This window comes from Psittacula echo (assembly GCF_963264785.1).
Source record: "Psittacula echo genome assembly, chromosome: 3".
Taxonomy (NCBI): domain Eukaryota; kingdom Metazoa; phylum Chordata; class Aves; order Psittaciformes; family Psittacidae; genus Psittacula; species Psittacula echo.
The window spans coordinates 67,325,092-67,333,376 of record NC_137736.1 but is presented as its reverse complement, the minus strand read 5'-3'; positions in this window follow the sequence as shown (position 1 = coordinate 67,333,376).

Below are 8,285 nucleotides of genomic sequence, written 5' to 3'. Positions count from 1 at the left end.
TTGAGTTATAAGGTGTTAAATCAGTATGGCCTTCCCTTTCATATTCGATCTTGTCAGGAGAAAATTTTGTTAATCTGGGGAGTATCCCAAAGGAAGAGAAAAACAAAGCACTGATTATTTGAATCATAGGATCAGCAAGGCTGGAAAAGACCTTCAAGATCATCAAGTCCAACCATTACCTCAGGACTGCCAAGTCCACCACTAAACAGTGTCACTAAAGGCCTTAATTACATGTTTTTTGAACACTTTCAGGGACAGTGATCCCACCACTTCCATGGGCAGCCTGTTCTAATATCTGATCACCTTTTTGGTGAAGAAATTTTTCCTAATATCCAGTCTAAATCTTCCCTGGCGCAGCTTGAGGCTGCTACCTCTTGCCCTATTGCTTGTTACCTGGGAGAAGAGGCTGACCACTACCTCACTACAACCTCCTTTCAGATACTTGTAGAGAGCAATAAGGACCCCCTGAGCCTTCTCTTCTCCAGACTAAACAGCCCCAGTTCCCTCAGTCATTCTTCATCAGACTTATTCTCCAGGCCAGCTTCCTTGCCCTTTTCTGGACCTGCTCCAGCAACTCAATGTATTTCTTGTTTATTTTCCCCACTTTTTCCACTCGCTGCTCTTCACTGTTACTATTTTCTGTCTATGACACAGGAAAATGTAGTATGGTTAAAAGGTATTTCTGGACTTTGAAGCATTGTGGGTTGTTTTTTTTTTTTTTTCCTAATTAATTTCCAAAACAACCTTTTGAACCTTTAGAAGTGACTTTCCCACTGTGGGAGACAGTGGAGCGCTGGACAAGAGAAGGGAGCTGGGCTGGTGTGCAGGTGTGCCCAGGGAAGGCAAAATACATCAGGGGTGTTGAGCACCGGATTGAAGTATGAGGGCTGGAAGACTATGAGTTGTGTGAGGCTAGCATCTGGGGAGGTGTGGACAGCTGTGATGCCAGTGCAGGTGCCAAGGCAGCTCATAATGTAGGAACGTAAAGCCCACCTAGCAATCTTCTTGCATACATGCATAGGCAGAAAGCATTTGGATGAATCTTATAAAATATATGAGCCCTAAGAGGTCTGGGTATTGCATATATATGCATCTGGGTATTTCTACTATCAAATTCAAAATTGTATAGTTATAGGTATGAACTCAGTTCTTCCCTCCAGTATCATGCTTTCTGTTTGGTCCACCTGAACAGTAAGACAAGTCTTGGCATTTACATTGTTAAGGACTAAAAACAGTAGAGCAAATTCACTCTACCTTTTTATTTGTATAAATGTAGACTAAGTGGAATTAGAAGTATATAATGAGGTGAAGTGAAGCTTACAGGTACATTATATCACAATCCTCTGATGGTTGAGATAATTAGAGGACTTTTCCCCAAGAACTGAGGATTTTAGTGTTTATTTCTGTGCTGCTATAGTGTTCCCAAGGTGCCCTTGTGGGCAGTCACCTATACATGTAACCTGCCTCCTAGGAATTGGGCTTAAGGAGATTATTTAGCATGTCTCAGGGAAAATTTTCAGTGCACCTCTAGTTTACAGCACCTTGCAGAGGGCACTTGACAGAAGAATCTTTCCGGCTGCACCCAGTTGTCTGGTGTGTCAGGATAGGGATGGGGGTAATGACAGTGTAAAGAAGCAACTCACAATTTTTTCTTTTGGGATTGTTGCTGTACAGGCTATCATGTCTTTTGCAGCAGGGAATTAGGGATTTAAGAATGCACAGTAATAGCAGTATGATCACTGGGTACTAAGTGATCGTATTATTACTGGGCACTGCTGTGAAATACGGAGCAGTCTCAAGAGCACTCTAGAAGTAAATATGAAGCAGGCCATACTAGGAATATTTTCATAAGGTAATCCCATTGGGTTTTCTCCTGCTGGTAATATTTTGGAGAGGAGTACCAAAGGAGACTGTTTCTCAGCATCCTAGATGTGTTGAACAGAATTTACCTGCTGTGTAGCCAAATATTCAATATATGCCATAATGGTCCTGTAATTTGAGCATGATTACTGTAATACTGACTGCAGCTTAAGTAGGTAACCCAAAGGAACCTCTGTAAAGATTTCATCATTATTAACTCATTTCTCATTAGCCGTTGTATTGAATTATTGTGGATTGAGATTTGCATTGCAATTTACCAAAATGCAAGATGGAAACTAGCTAGCAAGCCATCTGACAAGGAAGATCTATCACTGCATGAAAATTAAAATCAGCAAAGCAAATGACATGACTTGATATAGCTGCTGACCTAATGTTCCTTCAAGCGTCTGAGAAGCATGGTAATTCCAGTGCAAACACAAGTGTGTGTGGGTCTACATTATGCATAGTTTAAGATCACCCCTCCCACATTTTAAAAATACTTGACTGGTTAACTCGCTGGCAACAGAGTTTCAAACACTGTTTGCCATGACAGCTGTTTGGAAGCTGTCTCTGTGGCAGGGATGAAACAGCCGGCTTCTGGCAGGTTGGCAGCAGGTCCTGGCAATGAAAATGAACTAACAAAGGGGAATGACCACTCAGCTCGCAGAATCCCACGTGCTAAACCCTCATAGCTGTGTGGTAGTTAACACTTGGTGCTGCGTTGTCTGCTAGCTGAAGAACGTGGAAAATGCAGGTTAAATTTTAGAATCAGGCAGAAGCCCAAAGGTGATTGGATTTGGACGTTTAGCAGTTGTAAGCAGCTGATCTGTTGTGGTTTAAGCTTATTATGTTCAGTGTAGTTTAGCTGATGCTTTGTCCTTTTTTCTTTTGACTTCATTGTGGTATCTAGCCCACTGTCTGTCTTTGGACACTTAGATTTCATGGCACTTTGGGGCAGAGACTGCTCTTCTCTCAATGCTTTCAATCCCTGATAGATCCAGGTTTTGATCACCTAAGCCCCCATTTAAAATGGATATAACTAATGATGTTTAATAATAACCAACTTCTATAGTGCTTAAGTGTATTTTTCGAATTCTGATTCTTCTGCCGTGTTGTGTTTGTCCTTATGAATATTCTTTCACTGAAAGCACTAGAATCTTTTTATAACCTAGAGCATACTTTTGGAGGCTCACAGGTGTGGAGAAATCATTACCAGGCAAAAATTAAAATCTAATGGATGTGTAAACAGACTGCAAGCTTAAACATGTCATGGGATACAGTGGGGAAAAAAAGGCTGCAGGTAGCTTGCAAAAGTGGCATGTGCATAGTCCCAAGTTTCAGTTAAACCCTATCTCGAATTTTGCAGTGATTTTCATTTGAATGTGTGATTTCACTTGAATCTGAAAGTGATATAAATCAGAAAATAAGCATGTCATCTTGCAATTTGAACAGACTTTTATATTGTGTGAGAGAATGCCGCAGGCTTTAACACCCTGATAATCCTGTTCAGGGAGTGAGGAAGGGTAGGAAAAATCAGAAGTCTGGAAAGAATTTGTAAGAACACAAAGTGACTCCTGCAGCTTTTACTTTAAGTAAACATGAAAGCTAAAAGGCTGGGTTTGGGATGCTTTAGGAAAAGCAATAAGTAGATTCTAAAAATGAAATCCAAGCCACACTAATGTGGAAACCTGACAATTTTGTAGCCATTCTGCAGACACTACTCCCAGGAAAATATCCTTTGACTGTAATGCTTGTAACCCTAAATGGGAAGAACAGTGCTAATGTTCTGTAAAGGCTGTAGTGAACTCTAATATAAAGTAAGCTCTTGATTGGCAAACTGGTTTCTACACTGTATTTTTATATTGGTCTTGGGATAATTTCCTATTGTTGCATTGCATGAGGAGCCTAGGTATTATTCATGCAAATAGAATTTCCTTGTCTGTCTGTCATGGTCCATCATCTTTTTCACAGTGATGCTGGAAGGGATACAAAATTACCCTGCTCTTGCAGGGGGGTTGGACTAGATGATCTTTTGAGGTCCCTTCCAACCCTCGGGATTCTCTGAATGTCTAATGTAATATTTCACTTGTATTTGTTTTAATTAGAAGAATCCACTGGAATTTCTATTTTGCAGGAAATTGTTCTAAAGAAACTACACCTTTTAGGAACAAACACTCCACAGAAGGGATAAAATTATTTATGAATAAATTAATTTGTTCAGTTTCTATAGGAAGTGGCAGACCAAAGATTAAGGTTCTTGGCTCAGCCCTTGTCTCCTGACTATCCCAGGCCACTTGTCCATTGTCATCTCTAGCAGAAGTCAAGCAGTCTTGGGAGCCGGGACCTCGAGCACAGGGAACTTCTTGAGACAGTGACCTACAAGACGCCTCTGTGGCAGGGCTTTCCTGGAACTGCAGTCCCTAAAGACCTCAGGATTCATGATGTGGAGGCAGTCCAGATGGCAGGACTGCCTGGAGACACTGCAGGCTTTGTTCTCTTTCAGGTCACCAGCCAAGCTGGCAGGAAACCTGGCAGGCTTTTGATAGGACCTGCTTCTCTTGCAGCCAAGTCATATGTTGGTGCCTGCGCTGTTGTCTGTTCTCGTGTTTTATTGTGTTTTGACCAGAAATTATATTTCAAATCTGAAAACCTTCCCCCCAAAAAGATTCACTTATATATTTAAGTTTCAAAAAAAATTTTCTGATACCAGGGAATTAGCATTGTGCCCCAGTCCCTATCCGACTCATTTTTATTCTATTGATAGCATGGCCTGCTTCATGACCATCAGCTACAGTACTCCATAGGGAATTGCCAGTTCCACAAAATTCCTTTAGGTCTATTTGGAAATTAAGCAGGACATAAAAGCTGAGTATTATGCTCACTGTACAGACTTATGTCTGTCTGACATCAAAATACTGGCTCTTCATGGTAAGGCTGAGGCAGGTATGGCTTCTTTCTTACTCTACCTTAAATTTTCATACAAAAGCTTACCCTCAGTTTTCTCATTTAACTTACACGTGTACTTTTTTCCCCTCTTCTCTATATTTTTTCTTTTTGATTCTTAAGACATGAAACTACCTCCACTTGAAGTTAGATGTCAGCCCTTTACTTGTATAAACAGGCTGCAAGACATGGATTTCTGGAAACTTAAAGGTTTGTTTATTTATTTTCATGAATGCTAATGCAATCGTAGAGGTGGTATAGTAATCATGCAACTTTGTTTTTCTTTCAGAGAAATATGAGGTTGCCAGCGACTGGTAGTTTCCTTTTGTGAACTTGTATTTACAGAGGTGGTTTCTAGCCCCAAAGCAAGCTATTTATGTTGCTTAGTGGTGCTGGGATGGTTTGCCAGAATGGATATTGGAAATGGATTTTATTCATAGATAAAGACGTGAAGTACCCAACTGACTTTTGACTAAAACTTATGCTGCAAAAAGAGGTGATTGGCAACATGTTTTAAATAAACTTCAGAAAGATGACATTGGTGATGACTATTTGACAAAGAAAAGGATTGTTTCGTGCAGCAAGTGTGTTATTCTTTAGTCTTTGCTATGTCAGAGACATTATAATTATAAATTGTCTTGGCAGCTATATTTAAAATCCATTCTTACTTGCTTCTTAATCTTTACCTTATGTAAACTTTGTAACCAGGCATCAGGAGTCTGGGTACTTTTTTTATACTACAGTATTTAGAGAATATGTGATGATATACCAGGGGTTTAAGCACAGGTCTTGTTTCTGTCTTAACTTTTATATTATTTAGAATCCTTGCTTAAGAACCACTTTCTTGCTGACATGGCCAGTGAAAATGCAGTTTCATAAACTAGTTTATAAACTGTTTTGAAATTGGGCAAGTGGACCTTATTGGCAGCTTCTCTGGTCAGACTTAAAGAAACACATCTGACACGCTCCTTGGAAAAAATGTCCAGGTGCTGCAAGTTCCCCCTCACACTGCTTTTATTCATATTCTTAGTATCCCTGGACTCAGGAGAACACCCATATGTGAGCCCACCTGCCAGCAGCTTCAGTCTGGTAAGACTGAAGTCTCAGTCTCCCTTGGGACTGCTGAAGTAGCCTTCAGAGCACCCTGCAATCTACTCAGAAATACTGAAGTGTAGCACAACATCTCTTTGCTGATTTGGCAGGTCTCCTGCTTTGAAGGGAAGACTCACTCTCCTAGTCCCTGTGCCATTTTCCTTCCTTTGGTGCCTGTATTTCAGATTTTAGCAGCATCATAGCCTCCCTCTTGTCCTAGGAATGGATTTCCTCTACCAGACCTTGCTGGTGTGGTTCCATTTACCAGATTTGCCTGGCACACAGAATCCAAGAGTTGAGGACAGGCTATGACTTAGGACACGTTTCACAAGGTAAAACACATCCTGTCACTGCTACCTCAGCCCTTTTAACATCGATCTCGTGGGATCTCAGGGTGCAAATCTTCATGTACTTGGAAAGATGAAGAGTTTGATATTCCTTCTGAGTTTACCCCACCTTTAGCAACACATTCTCTGTCATTTAGCGTGGTCATTTCTATCTTCCTCACTGAGCCAATGTTACTGATCAAGAAAGATGATGGTAAAGGATGGGGCGGGGGGGGGGAGGGGGGATAAAGTACTAAATGACACCAGAAGGTTCTGCAAGATAATAGACCATAACAAAGCTATTTTCTCATCATCTCTCTTGTATCCTAGGTGTGAAACACATTTTAGGTATCATTTGCAGAAGCTCACATAGTCTGGAAAGGCGATTTCAGAATTTGCTGCAGGTGGCTGTCACCTGCACTAAGCATACAAAGTGGAAGATTGTGACTGCTATGAATGCATGTTGTCTATGTCGTGAAATATCAAAGTTGTGCCCTGTACAGATCTGGTCAACTAGTCCACTAATCCCAAAGGTTTCCATATTTTCAGAGCAAGGTTAGTAGTTTCTCCATCTCAGAAACGCATTTATCTGCCTACTTTGATCCCAGTTTCCTAATCCAAGGGATATCTGTCCCTGTAATTTCTAGTTCTCCTACTCTGTGTTAGTTCTCAGCATCTTGGTCTTCACATAGCTTTTGCTTTTACATATTCTGAATGACATTGTGTGCGCTTGCTAGGTTTGAATAACATAATGGAACTATCTTCAGTAAGCCATTTGATAAACCTTGCACTGGATCTAAAACCCACTAGTCAGGGCAAACCTTTTCATGGCACTTCAGTTAACACTGAATCAGGCTTTTAGTAATTATGTTCTTAAATTAAGTATGTATTTTAAAAGTCAGAAAGCCACAAGGTTATGTTATAGGAGTTGCTGTTTGTATCACCAGAAAGTTAAATAGCTTATTCAGTTTAAGACCAGTTATCTAATATAATTTACACAGAGCACAGCTGGTGTCCTGGTGATATCTTTGCCCATTTGATTGCAGAGCCTGACCTTGCTGTCCTCACATATCCAGATCTCCCATTACATCTGTGGGAATTTCACAAAAGAGACCTCATAAAATAAGGGCATTCTTAAATATATATTCTGCTGTAATACTTTGGTTATAAGATGACTTTGATTTAAAAGCTAATCAAATAAATAAAAATCTGATTTTATAAGAACAAACATTGAAGGTTAATTTCATCTATAAAGAAACTGCACATGATCTTACATGTAATACAAGGTCCACCTAATCCTATCAGCAGTCCGTGTTGGCATTCTTGCCTTATGTTTACTGCTATAACTTACTGATTTAGTATTATCCTAACTCCAGTCTACTGTGCATAATACTTCCAGGCATGCTTTCCATGATAATATGCTCTAATGAAATAATTGCCCATGTATTTTCAGTATGTCAGATTTTCCTTTCTTTAAAATTATTTATTACATGATCTATTAACAGGATTGTCTTACACAGAACAAAACCTAAAAATAACTTCTCTGATTTTTACAAAAATGACATCCTAAAAAGTATAAGTTTAGTGATCTAAAGTACAAAATCCAGACTGGGTTACTGCAGTCACTTATTTACTGCCCATCTAAAATACTAGCTGCATTTTCTTTGTTACTGGAAAAATCAAAGCATTTTTAAACAGAGAACGTAAGTTGTTCGGCATGTACTATTTTACAGAGGAAGCACAGGGTGTGACTTGATAACAGAAGCAATTTTTCTTCCAGTTTATTTGACACTTTCAGCTCTGCCCTCCAAGTGTCCTCAGCCCTACTTTATAACCCTAAAGAGCTGAAGACACCTATTTCAAGAAACACAGCTCTTTCATTCAGCATTTCCCTCTGCTTCTTTCTCACATGCTTAGCTGCCTTCAATTCACAGAGACTAGGAGAAAAAAATCCAAAACACTATAAGCCAATACATTTGCATTTCATTTTTTTGCACTTCATTACTGACACTGCTGATATCTTTAAACTTGCCTAATTTAATTGGATTGCATGAATTATTGTTG